At 45.5% G+C, this 27,726-nt stretch overlaps 1 protein-coding gene across 6 annotated transcripts in view; it reads right to left on the bottom strand.

The window, feature by feature from the left end:
• PRDM10 (PR/SET domain 10) overlaps positions 1-26,899 on the bottom strand; it is a 101,820-nt gene extending 74,921 nt beyond the window's left edge. For 2 of the 6 annotated variants that reach the window (XR_002517319.2, XM_021926756.2), the window contains exon 1: positions 26,589-26,899. The gene's annotated coding sequence lies outside the window, so the exon portion shown is untranslated. The remainder of the gene's footprint in view (positions 1-26,588) is intronic. The other 4 variants (XM_003910962.5, XM_003910963.5, XM_003910958.5 and 1 more) reach the window with 2 other exon arrangements.
• Positions 26,900-27,726: the final 827 nt, after the last annotated feature.

Below are 27,726 nucleotides of genomic sequence, written 5' to 3'. Positions count from 1 at the left end.
ACTTATATATGTTACATGAAAGAAATAATGACCAGGGTCATTTCTGAGACACAAATTTTAAATGGCAGAGCAAGAAGAAACTAACTAGGGGAAAGAAAGGAATACAAAAGGCAAGAGAAGAAAAGAGAGGAAAGTAATGGAAAAACAGAAGGAAAAGAGAGTATTCCAGAAGAGAGCATTTAGAGGAAATGACATGAGAGGACAAGAGGAATAAATGGAGTGGGAGTGGGGAGGAGTCTAAGAAAGAAAGAACTGGATAAACAGTAAACAGAATAAGTAGAAGGTGAGGGGGAGGGAAACAGAAAAACTAAAGAGAAAACATGAATCAGATTGTTCTGAGCTAACTAGATAGGAATTAGAAGTGAGAGTGGAACAGTCTAAAAGATCACTCCCATGAGAAAGATCTCCTGGGTTGAAATCCACTCCACAGTTACATCTGAGGACAAGGATATGGGGACACTTGCTGAGCACGCACCATTCTCCGATGCCTGAAGACACGAACGGCACCTCAATAAAATGCCCAGTATGCTGCTCTTAATGCCAACAGCGCCCATCCATTGAGGAATGGGTCAACAAAATGTGGTCTGTACATACAGTGGAATATTATTCAGCCTTAAAAAGGCAGGGAATTCTGGCATATGCTTCAACAGGGAGGAACCTTGAGGACTTTATGCAAAGTGAAATAAGCCAGACACAAAAGGGCAAGTATTGTATGGCTCCACTTATATGAGGTACCTGGAATAGGCAACTCCAGAGACACAACATAGAAGAGTGGTTACCAGGGGCCTGGGCAGGGAACAGGGAGTTATTGTTCAATGGGGATGGAGTTTCCTTGGGGTGAAAGACTTCAGAAAACAGATGATGGTGATGGTTGCACAACAATGTGAATGTACTTAATGCCACTAAATTTTACATGTAGGCCTGTAAGCCCAGCACTTTGGGAGGCCGAGGTGGGTGAATCACCTGAGGTCAGGAGTTTGAGACCAGCCTGGCCAACACAGTGAAACCTTGTCTCTACTAAAAATACAAAAGTTAGCCAGGCGGGCACCTGTAGTCCCAACTACTCAGGAGGCTGAGGCAGGAGAATCGCTTAAACCTGGGGAGGCGGAGGTTGCAGTGAGCTAGGATCGCGCCATTGCACTCCAGCCTGGGTAGCAGGAGCGAATCTCCATCTCAAAACACAAAAAACAAAACAAATTTTACACCTAAAAGTAGTTAAATGGTAAATTTCACTTTATGTATAAATTTTACTGCTATAAAAAATGTAAATAAAAACTGCTGGAGATGGCCCTGGTAGTAATCACCATCCCACTGCCCCATGGTGGGAACGGGACTTCACTTCACCCTTCCCATCATGACAATGAATAAACCCTTGCCACCCCAGGGCCACTACTGCCCACATTCAAGGCAAACCCTGCCTCCCACTGGCCCTTCCTCTGCCCAGCCACACTGACACCATTCCCTTCCTGCCACCACTGCAATCTCTCCCAGCTCAGGTCAGCGAAGCTGGTCTCCAACCCAAACCCTCTGGAACTGCTGGGAGCCAGTCACTGCTCCCGGAACAGGGTGGCTACACCAAGTGCCTTCCAAGGTGCCTGGCACATAGGAGGTGAACAATCAATAGCAGTGACTGCTGTTGTTGCCAATGTGCTCTCAAACCCCAGGCTCACTATCCCGCTTCCTAGGCTGGTGTATTTAGTTGTACTAGAGGTGGGGTCATGGGAAAAGGCAGTGATATTCGGTCTCCTACAGTACCTCATCCACGCATGGTATGTCTAAGGTTTCTCAGGGTGAAGGGAAGCAGAGCAACTAGAGGGTTACCTGGAAGGTCCTGTCCAGTTCACACATGGGTCCCTTCCTGTTCAAGGCCTGATCAGCACAGACCATCCTGTGGACCTATTCCGGCTGCTCCTCTTTTTCCCCACCCCCTGGTTTCCTAAGCCATAAACTCTGAGGCTCCGTTCTAGGTTTACTTCTTGGATCTCTGACCCCTGATTCACCTTGGGTGTCGCTCCATGCTTTTTATATAAGATTTGTGAAACTCCGTACCCCACTGGCCAACTAGAACCCACCATCAAGCAAAGGCTGTTGCCCTGGCACTGTGCCCCCAAGCATGGCCAAGGGGAAGAGAGTGGGTACAGGACCATCCGAGAGACGGGATGTGAGGACAGCCAGCATGAACTGAGTGCTCACCATGTGCTAGGCCCTGGTCTAAGCAGCTAACATTCATCAGTTCAGTCCATTTAATGCCCATGACAACTCAATGAAGTTGTTTAAAACTTATGTTCAGAAAAAAAGTGGTAGTACAGAACCATAAACTAGTGCTCTACTCCGAGCAGCTGCTGATGACCACATGACTGAAAGGCGTCACATTAAATCACGGAGCTACAAAATCAGACCAAGAAGAATGAAAATAAAGAGCTTCTATTATGTTCATTCATTTGGAATGAACATAATAGGAGAGAGTTTCCATTTAACTGATTTCTGGAACAAATAATTTTAGAACTCAGAAGAAAAGAAAAAATAATGGACTTAGTTCTAAATGGTGAATAGAAACTGGCAGCAGAATTAGTGATGAACAAATAACAAAATAATACAAATTCCAGCACAAATTCCCCATATGAGATGGGGAAGCCCAAATCCTTCATCACGTTTCTCAAATTTTAAAAGATTAACAACCAACCATTAGCACTCCTGAGAAAAAATTAAAATGACTGGTTATGAAACACACAACTCCCTTCACCTTGCCTAGCAAGGTTCGTTCCAAGAGCCCTCCCAGAGGCTGTTTCACGTGCCCCTCACCCCCACCGCGTGACGGAGCCAAGGTGGGCTTCTTCTCTACATCTTACAGAGGAAGAAGACAGCAATGTCACTTGCTCATTCCACTGTCCAGGGTCTGGCCAGCCTGAGTCCCTGCAGCAGACAGAGCATGGTGCCCCTCTTATCATACCACTATGACCCCAGCTAAAGAGTGACTAAAACCTAGAAATTGGAGCAGAGTAACATGACTAAAATACACACACACACACATATTTTGAAATGGAGTCTCCCTCTGTCGCCAGGCTGGAGTGCAGTGGCGTAATCTCGGCTCACTGCAATCTCTGACTCCCTGGTTCAACGATTCTCCTGCCTCAGTCTCTCCAGTAGCTGGGATTCCAGGCGCCCACCACCACGCCCAGCTAATTTTTGTATTTTTAGTAGAGACGGGGTTTCACCACGTTGGCCAGGATGGTCTCGAACTCCTGACCTCATGATGTGCGCGCCTTGGCCTCCCAAAGTGCTGGGATTACAGGCGTGAGCCACCGCACCCAGCCTAAAATATTTTTATTTTATTCCACTAGGAAGTAAACTAAACACACCTATAGTTAGGGGAAATATGCCTGAGGAACCAAAGTAAAGAAGCAGGGAAGCTGGGCGTGATGGCTGATGCCCATAATCCCAGCACTTTGGGAACATGAAGAGGGTGAATGGCTTGAGCCCAGGGGCTCAAAGCCAGCCTGGACAACATGGGGAAAACCCACTTCTACAAAAAATGCAAAAAATTAGGCAGGCATGGTGGTGTGCACCTGTTGTCCCAGCTAAGCCGGGAGGCTGAAGTGGGAGGATCGTTTGAGCCTGGAAGGTTGAGGTTGCAGTGAGTGCAGTGAGATCGCAGCACTGCACGCCAGCCTGGACGACAGAGCGAGAGATCCTGTCTTAATAAGAAAAAAGAAAAAAAGAAAGAAAGCAGGGAAACCAGGCTTTCATAAAGGATTTCAACAATTTTTTTTTTTTAAAGGAAAGCTGTTAAGTCTCTGATTAGGTTCCAAACAAAATTGTTTTGCTTTTCGGTTAAAGCATTATGGATGTGGGATATTTCTACATAAACAGAGAGGTCTGAAGGTAAAGATAAAAGAAATGAGGCTGTGATAATGCCGGGGCACTCCAGGCGTGTCTAGGGGCCACTCACATTGACCAGTTGTTTCAAGTGTGGGCCGTGAGGCACACGATGGAGCTCTGGAAGCTCCAAGGCACAGGAGGACTCCTCCAGATGATGTGAGTTTAAGCCATTTGGAAAAAACTCCAGAAAAGCCTTCAGAAACTGGGTGAGCAATGGCAGATACATTTCAGAGAAAGTCCTGCTTCTGATATGAGACTGAGCTATCTGTTACAATCTAAAACCTAGTGTGTAGCATGTCCTAAAGAAACTTTCCTGACTTGTCTCTGGTTGTCATCAAGGAAGATACTGTATAACCAGAGGAGAACTGAACTAAGGTTTGGAGGCTTCAAAACAAACCAACCAGGTGAGAAAACACAGGATGACAGAAACAAGCCCAGCAGTGAAGCCTCGGGCAGGTCTGAGACGGTGACCTCCGCCTGCTTCTCCCTCTCCATGTGGTGTTCCTTTGACCTGCCACTTCCCATGTAGAAATCTTCACACCAGGCAATAATGCTTCCTACTTTCCTTGTGCACAAAGGGCTGCAGAGACGATCAGCTCAGGTTTCCCATCAGGGTGTGGCACCCCTTTCTTCATGCCTCAAAGGAGGCAGGCAAGCAAATCCTTCTTCATGTTCACCCAAGAAATGTGGACTTTTCCCTAATTCAATTAAGACCTTTCATGTACCAAAAAAACAAAGCCCGATCCTCCCATTCCATTTGAGAGTTTGTTAGTGATGCATGAGGGCTCCATCAGGTGCTTCAAAGGGGCTCCTGCCACTCACTCAGACAGAAGAAACATGAGGCTGAGACACTTGTTGGGGGTCCCAGCCCAACAATCCTACATGAAAATCCTTCAGAGTTTAAAAGGAACCAACATTCAGTGTGAGTTCTAAAGAAAGATAAACCTTGATGTTTGCCTTTTTTTTTTTTTTTTTTTTTTGAGACAGAGTCTCGCTCTGTCGCCCAGGCTGGAGTGCAGTGGCCGGATCTCAGCTCACTGCAAGCTCCGCCTCCCGGGTTCACGCCATTCTCCTGCCTCAGCCTCCCGAGTAGCTGGGACTACAGGCACCCGCCACCTTGCCCAGCTAGTTTTTTGTATTTTTTTTTAGTAGAGACGGGGTTTCACCGTTTTAGCCAGGATGATCTCGATCTCCTGACCTCGTGATCCGCCCGTCTCGGCCTCCCAAAGTGCTGGGATTACAGGCTTGAGCCACCGCGCCCTGCCGCCTTTTTCTTTTTATAAAGAGTAGCAGCTGGTTGGCTGGTAAAATGTGAAGGCAACTTCACAAAGAAATCTGTCAGGGGTCCTGTGTTCTATCCTCACAAGATAGCAGGTGGGAACCTCACAGCGCCAGAGTGCATCACGCGCCTGCAGAAAAATGGCACAAATCCTAAGCGTCTGACCTGAGAGCCGCTCTCAGAGGAAACGCCTCTGGCTCGAGGAGCAGAACTCCACTAGCACCCAGAAGCTCCTGCGCCCTCTCCCCAGGATCCACCCAGCCTCTGGTGGGCTGCAGAGGGCAGAGCAGCGCAGTCCGGAGCTCACCTGAGGCTGGTTTCTGACTGTGAGACTCAGTCGGCTCCAGGGTGTGACCTTCCAGGGTTGCAGGGGAGACTGTGAGGTGCATCCTAGGGCTCCCTCTCCTTGGCAGGTCTTCTACTCCAGTTTCTGTCTCCCCAGCAGCTTGAAACTACTGAAAATCCCCTCTTCTATCCCACTGTGTTTTGACTTCCTTTTTTGACCAGCACAGCCTGGTAAGCAAAGCCCTCAAGGAGAAACCAGTGCTGGACTTGAGGCTCACATCCCCATCCCTTCCTGGCCTCGGATTCTGCCCCTCCTGTTCTAACTGCCTTCACAGCCCTTCACGCCCCATCCTTTACCTCCTCCGCCCTACCAGGAGGATCACCTGGAGCTCTGCAGGCTTCTCTGGCTCTCAGCAGCCCCTTCCCACCTTCAGTTCCTTAGGCGTATGTCCCCTAACTAAAACTGTGTTGATTTTACTTCCTAGTGGAATCTAGTTGCCAGGAAAATGTAAATTAAAGCCATAATGAGATACCACTTTACACTCACTAGGGTGGTTTGAATCAAAAAGGTAAGTGTGGACAGGATGTGCTGAGATCAGAGCCCTCGTAGGCTGCTGGCAGGAATGTAAAGGGTGCAACCACTTTGGAAAACAAGCTGGCAGTTCCTGGAACAATTAAACATCATAGTTACCATATGACCAAGCAATTCCACTGCTAGGCACAGACCCTAGAGGAAGGAAAACATGGATGCACACGAAGACTTCGACACAAAGTTTACAGTAGTGTTACTCATCATCGCCAAAAGGTGGAAACAGCCCAAGTGTGCATTAATGCAGGGGTCTCAGACCCCCAGGCCGCACACAGGTACCAGTCCTGTGGCCTGTTAGGACAACGGCAGCATTGGACTCTCACAGAAGCAGGAACCCTGTTGTGAACCGTGCACGTGAGGGATCAAGGTGCTCACTCCTTTTGAGAATCTAACTAATGCCTGATGATCTGAGGCATTAGATTCTCAGCTTCATCCCAAAACCACCCCCAACCCCTTGTCCATGGAAAAATTGTCTCCCACAAAACAAGTCCCTGGTTGGGGACTGCTGCATTAGTGGACAAATGCATAAACAAAATGTGGTATATCCATACAATGGAATATTTATTATTCGACCACAACAAAGGAACAAAGTATTGATCCATGCTACAACATAACTGAACTTTGAAACATTATGCTAAGTGAAAGAAGCCAGTCATAAAAGACCACATACTATATTTTTAAAGTCCAAACCAGGGAAATCTATAAAGACAGGAAGTAGATTAGTGATTTCTTAGGGTCAGGAGAGGATGGGAAGATGGAGAGACAGCTAAAGGGTATGACATTTCTTTTTCTTTTTCTTTTTTTTTTTGAGACAGAGTTTCACTCTTGTTGCCCAGGCTGAAGTGCAGTAGCGCAATCTTGGCTCACTGCAACCTCCGCCACCCAGGTTCGAGTGATTCTCCTGCCTCAGCCTCCTGAGTAGCTGGGATTACAGGCATGCACCACCACACCCAGCTAATTTTGTATTTTCAGTGCAGACAGGGTTTCACCATGTTGGTCAGGCTGGTCTCGAACTCCTGACCTCAGGTGATCCGCCTGCCTGGGCCTCCCAAAGTGCTAGAATTACAGGCGTGAGCCACCGTGGCCGGGCTATGCTGTTTCTTTTTCAGGTGATGAAAATGTATCAAAATTGTTTGTGATGATGGTTGTACATACCTGTAAGTATGCTAAAAACAAACAAACAAACAAACAGTGAATCGGGGAAAAATTCTGACAGTACAGAATTATTTGAAATAAACAGTAAAAGTTACCCTCTCTCCCACCCCAACCCATTCTCTAGATATTGCCATTGCTGACGTTTTAGTGTCTGTCTGTCCACTGATCTATCATGTATAAACACAACACACATAAACTAGCTGTCTTTATACACAAATGTACTCATGGAGAAATGTAACCATACTTTTTTTTCCGTTATCTTATATATAGAAATATACTTTAACTTAACAGTAAGCTGTGGACACCTTTTCAGATACTGAAAGTATCTGCAGTAATCTTATTGCTTTCAACGTGATAGATGTGCCAATCATTTATTTAAATATTCCCCTGATGGGCCAGGCGCAGTGGCTCACGACTGCAATCCCAACACTTTGGGAGGCCGAGGTGGGTGGATCACTTGAGGTCAGGAGTTCAAGACCAGTCTGGTCAACATGGCAAAACTCCATCTCTACTAAAAATACAAAAATTAGCCAGGCATGGCGGCAGGTGCCTGTAATCCCAGCTACTCAGAAGGCCGAGCCAAGAGAATTGCTTGAACCTGGGAGGCAAAGGTTGCAGTGAGCCGAGATTGCACCATTGCACTCTAGCCTAGGCAACAAAAGCTAAACTCCATCTCAAAAAAAGTATAATTAATAAATAAATATTCCCCTGATGGAAATTTTCTTTTTTATCCTCATAAAAAAATTATAAAATATGGCCAGGCGCAGTGGCTTACAGTTATAATTCCAACACTTTTAGAGGCCGAGGCTGGTGGATCACTTGACCTTAGGAGTTCGAAACCAGACTGGGCAAGATAACGAAACCCCGTCTCTATAAAAAATACAAAAATTTAGCTGGGTGTGGTGACAAGTGCCTGTGATCCCAGCTACTCCAGAGGCTGAGGTAGGAGGATTGCTTAAGCCTGAGAGGTCAAGGTTGCAGTAAGCTGTGATGGTGCCACTGCACTCACCCTGAGCAACAGAGCAAGACTTTGTCTCAAAAAAATGTGTGTGTGTGTGTGTGTGTATGTGAGTGTACGTGTGTGTACGTGTGTGTACGCGTGTGTGTACGTGTGTACGTGTGTGTGTGTGTACGTGTGTGTGTGTGTACACACAGACTGGAGTGCAGTGGTCCAATCTCAGCTCACGACAACCTCCGCCTCCTGGGCTCAAGTGATTCTCCTGCCTCAGCCTCCTGAGTAGCTGGGATTACAGGTGCCCACCACCTCGCCTGGCTAAGTTTTTGTATTTTTAGTAGGGAAGAGGTTTCACCTTGTTGGCCAGACTGGTCTCAAACTCCTGACCTCTGGTGATCCACCTGCCTCTGCCTCCCAAAGGGCTGGGATTACAAGCATGAGCCCCCACGCCTGATCTAAAAATCTATTTTTATTTTGACAAAATATTGCACTGTAATTGTTCATTCCTAGTGAGCTAATTTTTCCAGAGTTAGCTTAGTGTATACAGCAGAGGAGAAGGTTTAGGATGGAATAGACTAACTGAAAGAAGTGAAACTGAAGAGACCTTCGTTCCCACTTCCTGAGTATGGCACTAGACTAAACTATAAGAAGAACATACTCCTCAAGGTAGCCTAGAGGAAAGCAGCATAAACATTGTTATTGAAATAGATTCTGAAGTCCGCCGTTATGTGACCCTCCTGTGACCGCTTTCCTCTCACTGACTCTCTGCCATACCCACGCCGGAGGGAACCCTACGTGGATGCTGCCAGGTCTCCCTTTAAATTCAGGGCCACTGATCTCAAAGGAGCACTCAACATTGGCTCCCACCCTATTCTGTCTTGGAATTAACTTTGGATTCTTGTCTCCAAAAAGGACTACTCCTTTCCCGCCTCTTTCCCCTTAGGCTTCCCCTCCACCATCCTGACTCCAGCTGATGCCTCGCACTTCCCTGGGAAAAGAGAGCCCCTCAGGCAGGTATTCCCTCAGCTCCCACATCAGCACCCTGTCCTCATCACACTGGTTCAATGGAGGTGGCCTTTCCCCCTGGGTGGCTGGCACCAGGCCTTCTGGGACCCTCCGGGCCTTCTCTGCGCACCAGCTAGCATGTGCTAGAATCTATCTTTATTAGAATAAAAAAGTGTGCACTTATCTAGACTTATATTTCAACAAAATCTTTATATTACACAAAACCTTCCCTTGAGCCCGCGTTCCTGCTCACCTACCCGCCATCTCTCTGCTCTTCCCCACACACACTGAGACTCTGCAGCGTGGCCTGCAGTCCAGCCCCACGGCCTCACTGTCCCCTCCCTGCCTCGGCCTCGGCCCACCCCACTTGGGCTTCCATCCCCACGACTCCCTGAGATGGCACATTCTAGAGCGTCTACTGCAAAACCCAGCACTCCCCACAGCTTTCATCCTCCCTGTCCTCACATGGCGCTCACACCGTCTGCAAATCTCTTCCCTTCATTCCTGATACTATGCCTTCCTGATTTTCCTCCCATCTCCCGGGCAACGCCTCCGCAACCTCTTCTGGTGGCTTGACCTCCACAGGTCGCGCTGCTGGGTTCTCTCTTGGGTCCTCCTTCTTGTTTTTGGCTTCATACTCTCCTTCCGCTCGCCCAGCCTTTAAGGTGGCAACAGCCGTCTCCTCTGTGGGAATGCTTTCTCCGCCACTGTCCACCACCTACCTCCTTCTCATTATCCAGATCTCAGGGTCAATGCTACCTCCTCAGTAGGCTTTTCTGATCATCCTTTCTCATGGGATTCTGCTGTAATACTCTGCAAAGCATTTACCATCAGTTAGGCAAGTTCAGTATGTGTGCACCACCTGTCCTCCCGCTGGAAGGCTGCTGCAGGAGCATCACCTCACTGGAGCTGATGAGGGAGTGTCCCCAGCACCTGGAGCCATGACTGGCCCAGGAGGCCATCTGGAAGGAATATAGTGCAGTCTTCTGCTTAGAAGGTAATTTGTTACTTCCCAAAACCCTCTTAGGATGAACTCTCATAAACAAAAAAAAGTATTGCCATTAAAAATAATGGTATTTAACTGCTTCCACAGCTAAGAAAGCAGGTGTGTGTATGTATACGTACATATATATAGATATGTACATATATCTCAATGTTTATAACTGGATTTTAATGAGCTGAAAAGAAAAAACAACACTACAGGGGGAAATGCAATTGACAGATGACATGATCTAGTACAATACAACTGGCAAGGCATATGGAACTCAACTGCTCCCAAGCCACACAAGATCAAAGCCAGTCTTTGTGAATGCAAAGAATACACTATAAGCCAAATATGGTATTGGACAGGGCTCGGTGGCTCATGCCTGTAACCCCAGCACTTTGGGAGGCCAAAGCGGGAGGACTGCTTGAGCTCAGGAGTTTGAGACCAGCCTGGTCAATGGGGCAAAACCTTGTCTCTACAAAAAATTAGCCATGTGTGGTGGCATGCATCTGTAGTTCCAGCTACTCAGGAGGCTGAGGTGAGAGGATCACTTGAGCCTGGGAGGCAGTTTGCAGTGAGCCGAGATTGTGCCACTGCACTCCAGCCTGGGGGACAGAGCCAAACCCTGTCTTAAAAAAAAAAAAAAAAAATATATATATATATATATATATGTAGTAATAAAAGAAATTATTTAATAAGTCCAATTCTTATAACCCAAGGTACAGATCTTGAGGTTCATATATAGTCTCTGAATATTTTCATATTCATGAGCTGTGGCCCTCCCACACCAATGCTGCAAGATTAGTCCCAATGCTTCCGTTCTTAGTGTACAGAGGTGCTGGGCTCATAGTGGCTAATAGCAGGCTCACGGTGGCATGGCAGAGTCTGGGGTGTGTGGTTCTAGGACAAGAAGGTAGATCTCCTCACCCTGTGCCTCCAACCCGTATTAGTTAACAGAGGGGGCAGAGGCTTAGGATGGCAACAAGAATGGTTGGAAATCACATATAGTGCTCCCTTGTGTACTGGGCTGTGGCAAGTCCTTACGGCATAGCTGGTGCCTTAACATGACCTTCTAGCAGCCTGCTACTGACCAAACTTCCTCTTCCCCACTTCTAGCGCTGCTGCATGAATTTGGTTTACTTTGGGTTTTTTTTTTTTTTTTGAGACAGGGTCTCACTCTGTCCCCCAGGCTGGAGTGCACTGACACAATCTTGGTTCACTTTCAAGCCTCCCAGGTTCAAGCAACTGAACCTCAGAAACATGAGTAGCTGGGACCACAGGCATGCAACATCACGCCTGGCTAATTTTTTTGTATTTTTAGTAGAAACGGGATTTTGCCATGTTGGCCGGGCTGGTCTCGAACTCCTGGGCTCAAGCAATCCACCTGCCTAGGTCTCCCAAACTGTGTGAGCCACCACGCCAAGCCTGCTGCGTGACTTTGAGTGGAGGACCACAGATCTCTAGGGTCAGGGGCCTGGATTGAGGCTCCTTGGCTGCCAGCTACAGCTCCATGACCCGGGTGAGTGAAGTTACTTCTGAAGGCGTCATGACTTCATCTATAGCATGGTTACAGCAGGACCAATAGTTCCAGTTCCCTAAGGTAGAACTATGAAATAAATGAAATACACTGTGCAAATGAAAACCCACACCTGGCCCACAGGAACACTCAAAAATGCTCATTGTTGTTGTTTTTGTATTTATTAACATATACTTACTAATTCTCCCATCAATTCATGTTCATTCCCAGGGTTAAAAGGAATGAGAAGAGCCAAATGAAAATAAGCACCTCAGATTCTTGTCTGCTATTGTGTAGGCAAAATGTGCCTGAAATTCAAATCACACAGATCATAAACTCTCCACTAACAGGAAAGGTTTGCCCAACTAAGAAAAATTCTGAAGCATACTGTAGCTTCAGAGTAATACTTTTATGGCCTCAATTTCAGCAAAATATTAATCTATATCCTTTATTGTTTAGCGAGCTCCAAACAATAAAGACAACAGTCTTCATGCCATGTCAACAAACCACACAAAACTGCCTTTATTAATGATACTCTATATTCTATTATGCTTATTTTTGTAGTGCATTTTCATCTTTTCAATTTCATTCAAAATTCTGATAGGGCAACAGGTAATAACCAGTGTGGGTAAAGATGAGGAGAAACTGGAACCCTCATACACTACTGGTGAGAATGTAAAACACTGCTGCCAATATGGAAAACAGCCCAGCAATTCCACAGAAGGCTAAACATAGACACACCAAATGACTCAGCAATTCCTCATCAAGGTGTAATAAACCCAAGAGAAATGAAAGTGTATGTCCCTAAAAGACTTGTACATGAATGCTCACCGTTGCATTATTCATAATAGCTAAAAAATGGAAACGATCCAAATACCCATCAACTGATAAATAAACAAAATGTGGTACATCCATTTAATGGAATATTATTTGACCATAAAAAGGAATGAAGAACTGGAACATGCTACAACATGGATGAACCCTGAAAACATTATGCTAAGTGAAAGGAGCTAGTCACAAAAAAATACACATTGAACAATTCCATTTATGTAAAATATTATATGAAATATTAATTTGCAGAACAAGCAAATTAACAGACACAAAAAATAAACAGTGGTTGCCTAGGGCTTAGGAGGAGATAGAAGAATTAATGGTGACAGCTAAATGGTTCAGGGTTTCTTTTGGAGGTTATAAAAGTGTTCTAAAATTGATTGTGGTGAGTGACAGCTGCACAACTCTTTGCATGTATTAAAGCCATTGAATTGTACACTGTATTTTTAAATTTTTATCTATTTATTTATTTGAGACCAGGTTATGAGACTGGCAATTTTTGTATTCTGGGTAGAGATGGGGTTTCACCATGTTACCCAGGCTGGTCTCAAACTCCTGGGTTCAAGCGATTCACCTGCCTCGGCCTCCCAAAGTGCTGGGATTACAGCCGTGAACCACTGCACTTGGCTGAACCATGTACACTTTAAATAAGTGAATTGCACAGTATGTAAATTGTATTTCAATAAAGCTGTTCTTAGAAAAAAAAAAAAGATGAGTGGTTAAGTCAATGCAAACTTTCTAGAAAGTTCCAGAGGCAAGAGAAATTGAGGGGATGCTTAGGTACCAGTAACTATGGGAGAGACAAGCCTCAAAAAGTAGTAAGGATGGGGTTATACAAGACCACAGAGGAAGTAGGATAATTTAAACTTTATTCAATTGGTCTACAGTTCCCACACTTCATGAACTGGTTGTACCAGAATAACATAGAAAGCTAGGTGAGAGACAAATTCCAGGCCCGCACAGTGGCTCACATCTGTAATCCCAGCACTTTGGGAGGCTGAGGCAGGATGATCGCTTTAAGCCCAGGAGTTCGAGGTTGCAGTGAGCCGTGATCATGCCACTGCACTCCAACCTGGGCAATAGCAAGACCCTGTCTCTGGGAGGTAAAAAAAAAAAAAATCATTGAGCATGCATGTTTCTCAGCTATGAATAATGAATTTAGAAAGCTTCAAGCACACATCCTCCAGCTGCCTTCTGAACAGCAGTATTCAGTCACAAGACAGCTGGTGGGGGGTACAGATACAATGTAAGACCCTGTTTCACCCATGCACCCAACACTATTTGGCCCCCATTTGTTGAATTAGCCAGTGCAGTAATTAAGTAGGAGACTTTCAGGTGGGTCTTACGCGGCCTGAAAAGCTTTCCTTACAGATGGTTCTGGTTGGTACCTATGACTCAACAAATCACAAACCCAAGTTGTTAGGATAAACTCCTGGTTAATGTATAGAGGCACAATCTTAAGTAGTAGGCTGTTTCCTCAATAAACCCGTGTGCTTTAACATGTTTTAACTAGGGAAAACTTTTTAACGTATTAAAATTGCTTAGAGGAAAATCATTCTAGAGAGTAATTTTCATAATTTAACACTACAATATGTAATATAAAACAGTGTAACTACTCGTTCACTCTACAACTCCTGAAACATACAGTCTTTAGTTCAAATAGACTGAACCATGACTCAGACACAAGATTAAGAAGAAAACTCAGGCCAGGCACGGTGGCTCATGCCTGTATTCCCAGCATCTCGGAAGGCTGAGGCAGGTAGATCACCTGACATCAGGAGTTCGAGACCAGCCTCAGCAATATGGTGAAACCCCATCTGTATTAAAAATACCAAAAATTAGCCAGCCGTGGTGGTGCACGCCTGTAATCCCAGCTATTCGGGAGGGTGAGGCACAAGAATCACTCGAACCTGGGAGGTAGAAGTCGAAGTGAGCAGAGATGGCGCCACTGCACTCCAGCCTGGGCGGCAAAGTGAGACTTTGTCTCCAGAAAAAAAAAAAAAAAAGCAAATTGATACCGTACTGGTTTGAAGTAATTCCCTTTACATCCAATTCACACCCCTGTAAACATGTTAATGGAGTCCTCACCTGTTTTTATTATTATTATTTTGTAGAGACAGGGGTCTAGCTATGTTGCCTAGGCTGGTCTCTAACTCCTGGCCTCAAAGTGATCCTCCCACTTCAGCCTCCCAAAGTGCTGGGATTTACAGGCATGAGCCACTATGCCCGGGTCCCCACTTTTTTCATTTTCAAATTCTCATACCTTTAAATATGAAACACAGATGGTAGAAAAATAAATATTTTATTAAAGACAGTGAGCTCCGATAGACGACATTTATATCTTTTACTGCCTTCATAAAAACTCTGTCTCATTGGCATATAATTAAGACCTACAAGCTACCAAATTTCAACCTCCTCCATCTTAATCAAACCACCACCGTAGGACTATGTTCACTGGTCTAGGATTCAAAGTCGCCTTCCGCTAGCTGAGGCATTTCTTGAAGTGGAAAAAGGATTTGAAGGCAAGCAAATCACAGGCTCACTGCTAACATAAAGCGGGATAATGTCTGTTACAATATAGCTCAGTAGTATAGAGTGTAATGCAAATGTTAATAATTATTTAAATTGTGTGGACCACAGGCTGTTTTAGATCATGAAGGTGTCTCATCCAGAAAAGACTCATTCTCAATTAAAAGACATTTTAATACATTTTCATTATTAAACAATTGTTTTGGGAATAGATCATTCTTAACTGCAGGCTTGGATTCTCTCTTAACTGATGTATTTCACCACAACATATGTAAAGTTCAACTTAAAACTGATAAAATTTTAAAACTATGTGATTAGCAGCTGGGCGCAGTATCTCCCACCTGTAATCCCAACACTTTGGGAGACCCAGGCAGGCAGATCACCTGAGGTCAGGAGTTTGAGACCAGCCTGGCCAATATGGTGAAACCCCATCTCTGCTAAAAATACAAAAATCAATTGGGCGTGGTGGCTCGTGCCTGTAATCCGGCTACTCGGGAGGCTGAGGCAGGAGAATTGCTTGAACCTGGGAGGTGGAGGTTGCAGTGATCCGGTATCGCACCACTGCACTCCAGCCTAGTGACAGAGCAAGACTCCATCTCAAAAAAAAAAAAAAAAAAAGTAACCAGCCTGGTGGCGCATGCACCTGTAATCCCAGCTACTCGGGGAGCTGAGACAGGAGAATCAGAGAATCGCTTGAACCCAGGAGGCAGAGGTTGTGGTGAGTCAAGATCACGCCATTGCACTCCAGCCTGGGTGACAGAGTAAGACTCTGTCTCAAAAAAATAAAAAATAAAAAAAAATAAAAACTATGTGATTAGCATTTTCTTCCACAAGAGACACAAAATAGCAGCATTCCTGTTTAGAAATCTTAGCCATAACTATTCTTTGTAAACACTTAACCAGACCATTTCACTCAGGTGTTCCTACAACATGTTAGCTTCATTTGCAAATTCCCTGAAGGAATTACCACAAAATTAGAATCATTTAACAGATGCAGCTCTTTATTTTAAAAATCAGTCTAATCATAGTCCACCTGATTCGAAATACATTCTGTGGAAATTCAATGTTACTTAAGTAAACAGCTAGTGGAACAGTAATAATTACAGCTATAGGCATTTACGGAGCACCTATCCCGTACCAGGCACTGTCAGACGTCCTTTAAATACCTGATCTCAATTAACCCTCACCACAACCAAGAATGATTACTTCTCCAATGTCACAGTGCTGACAAGTAGAATTTAAGCCCAGGTTTCTTTTACTACAAAGCTTGAAGCTCTTTCCCCTCTTTGCCACAACAGCTTTCAACCTGGGCAAAGTGGCCAGGACCCGAGCATGGTTTCCACCTGCTGTTGTAGCCTTGCTCTCCCACCAGATGATGCAATCACCAGGTTAGACTTGATCTCAAGGGAACCAAAGAACGTTGTAATTCACTACACCCACAAACAAATTTAATCGAGTGAACTACTCAGCGGCCAGAGTTGAGGTAACTACAAAGCCGTGATGAAGGGCTCCCATTGTAAAAATTCAAATAATGTTTGAAAACACAAGAATACTTATTAAATGTCTATTCTGTTTCCAGCATTGTTTTAGGAACTGAAGAAGACATTGGATGGAATATTTAAACATTCAGCAGAGAAGGAAAACATAAATAACATTTATTCACCATTGTTCCAGAAACAAAGCTACCTGTGTGTTCAGAACACGACATAGCAGTCCTGAAATATTAACTGAAACAGCATCATGAAAATAAATTACTCCAAATACTTTTTCTAGTTCTCTCAGGCATATGCGTTTCTCTAACACTGGAACTGATGGGCATTAGGGTATGCATGTTTTGAACTTTCTTGATAATACTGTTTCCAAACTAGTCATACGAATTTATATCTGTACCAGTCATCTATGAAAGTCCCTACTGTTCAACATCCCACTTTAATTGAGGTGTACAGTATTCTGGCACTGTGGCTGAAATTTGCATTTCCTCGATTATCAACATGGTTGAACACCTTTTCATGTTTATTAGACATTTGGATTTTTCCTTTTCTGAAGTGCCTGTTCAAGACTTTTGCCCATTATTCTATCTATTAGTGCCTGTAGCATCTTGTTTAAGAAATGCTCCTCTATACTGAGGTCATGAGTATCTTCTCCTGTGTTAATTCTAAAAGTGTTATTGTTTTGCCTGCCTTTCTGCCATGCCTCCAGGTCACAAATCAAGTGTCTGGCTATGCAGGATACTGTGTCGGGACTCCATATGCTGTTCTATTGGTCTATCATTATTAGCCTATCCAATGCCAATATTACACTATCTTTTGTTTTTGTTTTTGAGACGGAATCTCGCTCTGTCGCCCAGACGGGAGTGCAGCAGTGCAATCTTGGCTTACTGCAAGCTCTGCCTCACGGGTTCAGGCCATTCTCCTGCCTCAGCCTCCCGAATAGCTAGGACTACAGGCGCCCCCCCCACCACGCCCGGCTAATTTTTTGTATTTTTAGTAGAGATGGGGTTTCACTGTGTTAGCCAGGATGGTCTTGATCTCCTGACCTTGTGATTGGCCCGCCTCGGCCTCCCAAAGTGCTAGGATTACAGGCATGAGCCACCGCGCCTGGCCCAACACTATCTTAATTATTATATCTCTTCTTGAGATAGAGAAGTTTTCCTAACTTTTCTTTTTCAAAAGTGTTTTGCCTTTTCTTGGGCCTTAGCAAATGTTTTAGAATCAGCTTGTCTTAACTTTTTTAAATGTGGGATTACATTAGATCTATAAATCAGTTTCCCGAAAATTGACACATTTACAATATTGAATCTTCCACTCCTTCAGCCATTGTGCTCTTTATTTATTTAGGTTTTACTTAAAGCCACTCAATAAAATTTTAGAATTTTCTGTATCTGTCATAGTTTATAACTATTTAAAATCATGAATCTGAAAAAATATATTTTTTAAATGACGTATGACATAATTTTTTGGTGAGATACCTAGAGCTTGGGATAAGTATATGTAAGTATCAAAATAAACTGGGGCTGGGTGCAGTGGCTCACACCTGTAATCCCAGCACTTTGGGAGGCCAAGGTGGGTGGTCAGGAGTTCGAGACCAGCCTGGTCTCGAGACCTGAGGTCAGGAGTTCAAGACCAGCCTGGCCAACATAGTAAAACCCCATCTCTACTAAAAAAATACAAAAATTAGCCGGGCGTGGTGGTGGGCACCTGTAATCCCAGCTACTCAGGAGGCTGGGGCAGGGAGAATTGCTTGAACCCAGAAGGCAGAGGTTGCAGTGAGCCAAGATCACACCACTGCACTCAAGCCTGGGTGACAAAGCACAACTCTGCCTCAAAAAAAAAAAAAAGAAAGAGAAAAAAAAGAATATAAACTGGTGATGGTGGTTTGCACCTGTAACCCCAGCTACTTGGTTGGCTGAGACGGGAGGGTGGCTTGAACCCAGGAGTTGGAGACTAGCCTGGGCAACACAGTGAGACACTATCTCTAAAAAAAAAAAAAAATATTAAAAAGTTAACATAAACTTTCTTTTTTTTTGAGACAGAGTCTCACTCTGATGCCCAGGCTGGAGTGCAGTGGCGCAATCTCAGCTCACTGCAATCTCCACCTCCCGGGTTCACGCCATTCTCCTGCCTCAGCCTCTCGAATAGCTGGGACCACAGGCGCCCTCCACCACATCCGGCTAAATTTTTTTTTTTTTTGTATTTTCAGTAGAGAGGGGTTTCACCGTGTTAGCCAGGATGGTCTCGATCTCCTGACCTCGTGATCCGCCCGCCTCGGCCTCCCAAAGTGCTGGGATTACAAGCGTAAGCCACTGCGTCCAGCCAACATAAATTTTCTTAAAATGTTTAAATGAAACAAAGTTCATCAAAGTCCAATTACTATGACACAATTTCATTTTAATTCTAGAATTACTGTTTTGTAGTAATGTAGTATCTCACTTCCACAGTACTTGAGAGAACTTGCCTGTCACATAAAGTGGTGTCCAAACATTACCATGCATGGGTCCTTATATTTACCAAGTGATGAAGTACTTACACAGTCCAGCATAATTTTCAATTCATCAACTTCAAGAGAAAAAGAATGAAGGAGAAAATGAATACATGATGGAAGAGACTGAAACCTTATTAATATACATGCCCCTGCCTGGGGCTGAGGATCCAGACCCTTTACTCCCATGCGCTCTGACCCCTCTCTCATACTTGCTTAACTCCCTGACCCTCTACCTACTTTCTCTCCTTTGCAAAAGTGGACATGGTTCTGTCAATAGTCTGTGTTAAGGACTAAATGTAAACAAGTGTCTTGGAGAGGACAGTTAAAAAGTCAAATAAAGAGCAATAATTAGTTACAGGAGTGACAGCTAGTCCCTATTAGAAGGACATTCTATTAAGACTGCCTGTAATCATGGTTTGTGGAAAGACTGAAAATAACCCCCAATAAATTTACCTCAAAATCTTCAAGCAATTCTAAGAAAATGGTAGAATTTGCATACAAAAATAAGAATCTTGACAAAAAAGGGGGGGAGGGGGCGGGGGCGGTAGCGCATGCCTGTAACTCCAGCACTTTGGGAGGCTGAGGCAGGCAGATCAGCTGAGGTCAGGAGTTCAAGATCAGCCTGGCCAACATGGTGAAACCCCATCACTACTAAAAATACAAAAATTAGCCAGGTGTGGTGGCAGGCTCCTGTAATCCCAGCTACTTGGGAGGCTGAGGCAGGAGAATCGCTGGAATCCAGGAGGCAGAAGTTGCCGTGAGCCGAGATCACGCCACTGCACTCCAGCCTGCGTAACATAGAGGGCCTCTGTCTCAAAAACAAAAAAAAGAAAAAGAAAAAAAGCCAAAAAAAAAAGGGAGGAAAACTTTACAAACAACTTCAAGTATTTTAATTCACTCAGTTATCCCTCAAAACATTTTAGAATCCAGTAAGTAAAAGGCACTCCTTTATACTGCATTCTATATGAGGGGGCTAAAAATCACCTGTAGCTTCCAGAAATTTAAAATCTGGGAAGCAAGAAATAAGCACAAATAATTGGAGTACAATACAACGTAAGCACTGAATAAATGTTACTGTTACTATAAAGCAGTACAAAATCCTGCAGGATCTTCAGAGACAAAAAGGATTACTTTCAAAAGAGATGGTCTCGACACTTCAACAAGGGCGGTGTGGGTTCAGCTTGCTCTGGTACAGGGGATGGCGAGCCACAGCCCGCAGGCAGCAGACACGTTTTTGTGCAGCCTGTGAGCTAAGAATGGTTGTTACATTTTAAAATATTTGAAAAGTCTCAAAAGAAGAATAATATTTCCTGACACAGGAAAGTTATATTAATTGAAATTTAAGGTCCAAAATAGTTTCTTGGAACACAGCCATGCTTTCAGATGCCACAGCAGAGGGGAACTGTTTCGACAGAGACCATATGGCCCACAAAGCCAAAAACATTTACTACCCGGTCCTTTAAAAACAGTTTTGCAGTCACTGCTCGAGAAGGATGGACAGGATTCTGGCGGGCAGAACTAGGAGAGGAGAGGAAGGAGAGGAGAGAGGAAGAAACATTCCACTTGGGAAATGAAGGCATGACAGCACAGAGAGAAAATCCCGAATATTTAAGGAACAGTGGGAGGACCAGTTTGGCTGAAGTGGGGGTTCCAAAAGAGATAAACAATTTTTGAACCATTTAGAACTGTGTGCTTTGTTATTGAGCCATTTGTACAACTGTGGTGAGTGATCAACAGGCATCCTTACTCAGAGTCTATGAGGTTGATGACTGTTATTATCCCTAGTAATAATTAAGAAACTAGTTGAAAGATTTGATAAGCCAACCAAGGCTTACAGAAGTAACTTGCCCAAGATCACAGCCAGCAAGCCAAGCACAGCAGCGAACCTCTTTGCCCGAGGCCACACTGTGAGTACTACGCCCCAGCAAACCTCCGTACAGGGTAGTACAGGGAGAGGCATCCACAAAGGCAGGTTAGGGCAAAACTGTCAACGTTTGCAAACATGGAAGTAAAAAAATATGGATTTTATGTGTAGGCTATGTTTCTCCAACTGTATTTAAAAGGACAATTCTCCCGGCTGGGTGCAGTGGCTCACACCGGTAATCCCTGCACTTTGGGAGGCAGAGATGGGTGGATCGCTTGAGCCACAGGAGTTCCAGACCAGCCTGGGCAACGTGGCAAGAGTCTGTCTCTACAAAAAACACAAAAATTAGCCAGGCATGGCGGTGCACACCTGTACTCCCAGCTACTCGGGAGGCCAAGGTGGGAGGATCACTTGAGCCTGGGAGGTCAAGGCTGCAGTGAGCTATGATGGTGCCACCGCACTCCAGCATGGGTGACCGAATGAGGGCCTGTCTCAAAAAAAAAAGAAAAGAAAAAAAAAAAGACAGTTCTTTCAGGAGCTGGTCCAAACAGTTTCTTCCACCTTTAGAATCAAAGAATTGTGATTTTTTTCTAAATCACAGGAGAAAAAAATATATACTCAATGTTTCCAATTTCAGGTTTCTCTTAAACATCTGAAAAATGGTAAATTATAAAAATCAATGTATAAGTAACACACCAAGTTTGGGAAAATTTAGCTGATTATGCTTAGTTCAACTTTTTTTTAATGGATTATGTGCTTACTGATGTCATTTTATTATTTTAAGTTCAAATGATCCATTGAACACATTAATTCAGTAACAGTTAACTCAATTATCTGGAAGTGGTTTTGAGATTAAGATATTCTTCAAAATAATAATCATGCTTTTGTGAGAGCTATCATAAGCACTAAAAAAACAGACATCTACATATTAGCAGTGTCTATTCATTCAAATTATAGAAACCAAAAAACAATACCATCTTAATGCCATCTGGGAACACCCTCCCCCCAGCTGACCAAAGCTGCACTGTTCCAAGAAATATGCAAGCCACATACATAATTTAAAATGTTCTAGTATATACATGGTTTAAAAGTAGAAACAGGTGAAATTAATTATAATAGTATATTGTATTTTACCCAGTCTATCCAACATATTGTCATTTCAACATTTAATCAATATTTTATAAATCGAAAGATTTTATTCTTTTCTACTAAATCTCAAAATCTGAGTGTACATATTTTACACTTCACAGCACTAGCCATATTTCAAGTGCTCAAAGCCACAGATGGCTACTGGACAGGACAACACAGGTCTAAGGGATCTGATTTCTAGAAATCACAGCAGGAAAGAAGCTGTGGAGTACAACTTTACCATCAGTGAAAGTGAAGGACGTGGGTTTAAAAAAAAAAAGGGAGGGGGAGGAGCATTTGTCTCCAATATTCTCATGTTTGCAATAAACGAGTTTAAAAAATGAAGAGCAAACAATAACAGACTATATTACCAGACAGTAACCTTTTAGCAATCTAAGGTTCTAAAAGTATTGTGCACTATTGATTTTATAATTGTTTTCACCACATTTTAACTAGTCTTGCTTAACTGTATTTAGGGTTACCCAAACCTTCCCTCTTTCCACTCCACTTCCTCACCCCCTCCCCATTCCCTAAACTGTTTCAAGTTACAGAAGAGCCTACCTTCAGGTGCTTTCCACAACAGAAATTTAAAATCTACATAAGGATGGTCAATGGAAAGGCACAGAAAAATTTTGGAAGGTGGACAGAAATGTCCAGAGTGCTCCACACAAGTCTTGAAATGGGTAATGACTTTTTTTTTTTGAGACAGGGTCTCACTCTGGTTGCCCAGGCTGGAGTGCAGTGGCACGATCTCGGCTCACTGCAGCCACGACTTCCTGGGCTCAGGTGATTCTCCCACCTCATCCTCCTGAGTAGCTGAGACTACAGCTGTGGGCCACCACACCTGGCTAACTTTTTTGTTTTTAGTAGAGGTAGAGTTTTGCTATGTTGGCCAGACTGTTCTCAAACTCCTGGACTCAAGCAATCTGCCTGCCTTGGCCTCCCAGAGTACTGGGATTATAGGTGTGAGCCACCACACCCGACTGTGTTATAACATTAAGAATAGAAAAGAGGCCAGATATTCTTAAGCAGTGATTCAACTAAACCATGCAAACAGTTTAATGCTAGAACAGGGAAGAGATAAGTGTCACCAATGTGGGCCAAAATAAGTCACAAAAAGCTCCCCTCTCACCCTCCTGCCTCTACCCCATCCACCAGGAGAATTTGAGTGAGATCATTCTCCAAAGAATTGGTTGTAGCAAATGTTTCTTTTTAACCGACTGGCTCTTTCTAGACACCAGATCAAATTCTGCTTCGTTGATCTATTAAAGTACCTATGATAAGTTAAAATAGTAGACAATAAATTCTGCTTGTGGAAAACAAATTGCTGGACTGGGTGTGGCTACACTATCTGGGGTGGGGTGTGATGGGAGAAGACTATGTATTTTAGTGGCAATAGGTCAAAGTACATCAGCATTCAAGTTTAAAACAAACTGAACAACTCAAACACCGCAACAACAGGATGTTTAACAGTTTCTTTTTACCAGATATAATTACGCGGTTACCAGGTGTTTACCAGTGCTTAAAATGAAAAATTGAGGAAACCAAAATTACAGCTCAGTAGTTCTCAGCCCTTTGATGAATTATGTTTGTTACCCAGAAACCTATCCCTATCAATTAGATTATGCTTTTAAAAAGTTACAAGAAATCAAAATATTATCATTCTTTTAGTTCAGCGGACTTCATGATGCTCCCTTCAAATAATGGAAGTAATGAAAGTGCCAAATCATCAGCAGTCTTTAGACACCTATTTACGTTTTGTTTTAAAAACTAGATACTAAAGCAAGATTATGTCGTTTGTACAAACATTTTATACACACACACACAGAAAACTAACTTGAAATACACCAAAGTATCAGGAAGGATTATCTCTGGGTAATTATGGGTTTTGTTTTTTTTCACCCTGCTTCTGAATTTTTTTTTTTTTTTTTTCCGAGACAGAGTTTCACTCTTGTTGCCCAGGCTGGAGTGCAATGGCCTGATCTCGGCTCACTGCAAACTCCGCCTCCCTGGTTCAAGTGATTCTCCCGCCTCAGCCTCCCCAGTAGCTAGCTGGGATTACAGGCGCCTGCCACCATGTCCGTCTAATTTTTGTATTTTTAGTAGAGACGGGCTTTCACCATGTTGGCCAGGCTAGTCTCGAACTCCTGGACCTCAGGTGATCTCCCCACCTCGGCCTCCCAAAGTGCTGGGATTACAGGCATGAGCCACTGCACCCGGCTTAAATTTTATGTTTTCTGTAATGATCACGCATTATTCTTAAAACTAGAAGGAAAAACAAAACAGGCAAGTAGAAACTGAGGTAGTGCCAATCAAGCTGGGATTATTTTGAATTGTGCTACCTTTTATACGTCCATAACCTCTAAGTAAAAACCATTCGGAGCCCCCCTTGAAGACAGGAACCTTGCCTTTTCTAAAATATATACTCAATTACATTCAGATATACAATATATGATGCACACATTAATATGTGGTGGAGCATGCTACAAAACATTAGAAAAACTAAAAATGGCTTCTTTGAAAAAGCAGAACAATCTTGCCTTGAAAAACAAGTAACAGCACAGCAAACAGTGGGAGCTTACGGGGCAGGAGAAGGCACAAGACATTTGTCTTGATCCAAAACAAACAAAAAATGTAAACCTTCCACTAAGCGCCCGTGTTCACTTTTAAATGGTTCATTCTCTGTCAATTTCACCTCAATTTATTATAAAAGGAAACCTAAAGACCGAGCACGGGGGCTCACGCCTGCAATCCCAGCACTCAGGGATGCGCGGCGGTAGGATTGCTTGAGTTCAGGAGTTCGAAACCATCTTGGGCAACATGATGAAACCCCATTTCTACAAAAAGTAGAAAAATCAGCCAGGCGTGGTGGTGCCCGCCTGTAGTCCCAGTTACTAGGGAGGCTGAAGCAGGACCTTGAGCCCAGGAGGTCGTGTCTGCAGTGAGCCAAGATCGCGCCACTGCACTCCAGCCTGGGCAACCAGAAAACCTGTCTCCTAAATAAATAAACCTAGCAAAGTTACTTTCTAAAAACCCCATATTGAATAAACACTGTTTAAATGCTGCTTTGCCCCCAACCAATCCTAATTTAAAAAAAAAAAAAAAATCTTGTTTTCTCTATTCTAGAGCAACAAATAAGTAATGCTCATCAAAGTGGAAGCTATTGTGGCGCTGAAATGGGTAGGAAGATACAAAAAAATACAATATAATAATACACCTTCTTGCCTAACAGCAATGGTGGAGAAACAAAGAGAACAGGTCAGAAAAAGAGGCCACAAAACAGTCATGAGTGATTCTGCTGTTTTTAATAAAGATTAAGTACTGTTGACTTTAGAGAATTTGGGGTGACGAGCCAGGCAAGATTTTAACCGGCAAAGGAGCAGATTTAGGGCACAGGGCAGAGCTGGGTGCGTCTCATCACACTTCTAATCCTCGATGACAGCACAAAGCCACCCCTCCTTGTGCTTAAGTGTACACGCACATTGATTGAAAATGCACTGAAATCCAACTCATCCACCAAGCAAGGCTAAAGGAGCGCACACAAATTCAACAGCGCTGCGTTCGAGTGGCTGGAGGGCAGACCGTGAATATTCCATTTTACTTAGCAGAGTACCAACACCTAGCTGCACGGCTAAACCTGCTTAAAAACAGCTGGCGAGAGGCTGGAGAGCTGCACACCGTGAGCCCTCTCCCGAGCGCCGACCGGCCTCGCCCTGCCTCCGCGCTGCACCCCGGATGCGGACGGACTGGGGCAGGGCCGCGACCCCGGCCCCGGCCTCCGCCCGGCCGGCCCCGACGCCGTGCCACGGGACAGACCCGCAGGGGCCGCCCCACACCCCTGCGGGCCGGCCCCCCGCCCGGGTCCCGGACGCCAGCTTGGGACGGCAGGCCGGGGGCCCAGCCATCGATGGCAGGTGGGCGGCGCGGCCTCCGCAGATAAACCTGGGCGCCCCATCGGACAGGACCTTCCGCCCCACGCGCCCGCAACCAGCCACCCCCAGCCCGGCGCCCAGCCCCTGGCCCCCGGCCCCCGGCCCCCGGCCGCCGGTGCTCGGCTCCCGGCCGGCTGAGACCTGCCCGCCGCGCCCGAAGCGCCCGCGCAACCGCCGCCGCCGGAGCGCGCAGGCCGCCCAACCGCCGTCCCGGCCCAACCAACGCGGGCAGGGGAGGAGAGGTGCGCGCGGCCGGCGGAGCGTGCGAGCCACTCGGGGGTCGCAGGGGGAGGCTGCGCGCGGCGAGGGCAGGGGCGAGGAGGCGCCGAAGCCGGCGCTGAACGCGACGCCAGGAGGGCCTGCTGGAGGGGGCTTTGCCCCTTTCCCCTTGGAAGGTGCAGATGGTTTGACCCCCCACCCCGAGTGAGGTGCCTCGTCCCAGCCCCGGCTGGACTGTACCATCGGGCGGTGCCGCCGGGATTTCTCCCCCCCACCACCACCATCAATTCCCCCCCCACCCGGGTCCGCGGTCGGTTGGCCCCGGCCGGGCTCTGAGACGCGGAAAGAGCTGGGCGCCATTTTGGGTGGGACTAAGCAAAGACGAAACACCCTCCCAGTCTATGGGGTACTCTGGACCCTGGCTTATCTGGTTCCCTTAATCCTTTAGGTACTTACACGACGTTGGGTGAGGGGAGCTGGAAGATCAGCGGGTCCCCGATCCTCTCTCCCTAGGGGTGATAGAAATCAAACCCCCCCGCCACCTCCAGGTGGTTCTTCCCGCCGCAGAGTGGGAGCAGCATAAAAGGCGGGGTCTTATTAGCATAATCTGCCTGGCAACCTGATCTCGACGTTATATGATTGGTTAAACTCTGTAAGCCCCATGCCGTGCCTAGAGACGAGAAATGCTGGGGCGAACTGACAGGCCCAGATTTAGGAGTCATGACGAAGATCCCGAGACGCTTATTCAGTCTGCAGAGAAGCCAAAAGGAGATTCACACAATGGCCCAATGACTGAAGGCCTCTTTATTTCGTGCTCTGCTGTTCATGTAAAACCCAATCGCAGAGCGGGTCTCAGGCGGCGCTCGCCTGCGTTTCTACTCCCAGCCAATCAGAAAACCCGACTCTTCGCTTCGGGGTCAAGCCCCCGCTGCGGCCCGCCTGCCGACGGGGAGGAAGCGTCCAGCGGTGCCTGGGTCTCTCGGACGCCGAGGGCCCAGGGTCCCGGGAGGCGCGCAGGGGTGAGGTGACCCTCGCGTCCGCCCGCCCCGCCGCAGGCTGCCTCCGAAGCGGCCTGGCCGCGGAGCGCCGGCGAAAACCGAACTCCCGTCCGGCTCCCGGGCTCGGTGCGGCCGGGTAACGCCTGCCGGGGTCTCGCCCTCAGGACCCCTAGCGAGCGGCCGAGGGCCGCCAATCACCCTGACCCACCGCACCTTGCCAGCGCTGTCACTGCGCCTCTTTTTTTCCCCTCTGCCAATCTGGAAAGGAAGTGATTGTCATTTCAAACATTGAGAAGCATTATTCAACACTGGTTACCCAGTGACTCAGCTCACTCCTTAACCGCAGGCTTCCACATCCTGCTGTCCCTTAAAATTGCCTTCTCAAAGGGCAGCCAAGAGCCCAACTTTGGAGAGATACCCAGCTCCAGCTACCCACTGGCAGGCAATACGCATGGCAGCTAGATGGCAGAGAGACCTTGGACCTTCGGACCTTCAGGGAGCGATTTTCCCTTCCTGGATATCTACCTTGCTACGTTATTTTGAAGATTAAGTGAGCTCTTACTTTACCGAGTAAAGTGCTTTGCTTAGCACACTGT

This window comes from Papio anubis, chromosome 12 (genome assembly GCF_008728515.1).
Source record: "Papio anubis isolate 15944 chromosome 12, Panubis1.0, whole genome shotgun sequence".
Lineage (NCBI taxonomy): Eukaryota > Metazoa > Chordata > Mammalia > Primates > Cercopithecidae > Papio > Papio anubis.
Note: the sequence above shows the minus strand (reverse complement) of the source record. Positions and strands in the feature narration are given on the sequence as shown.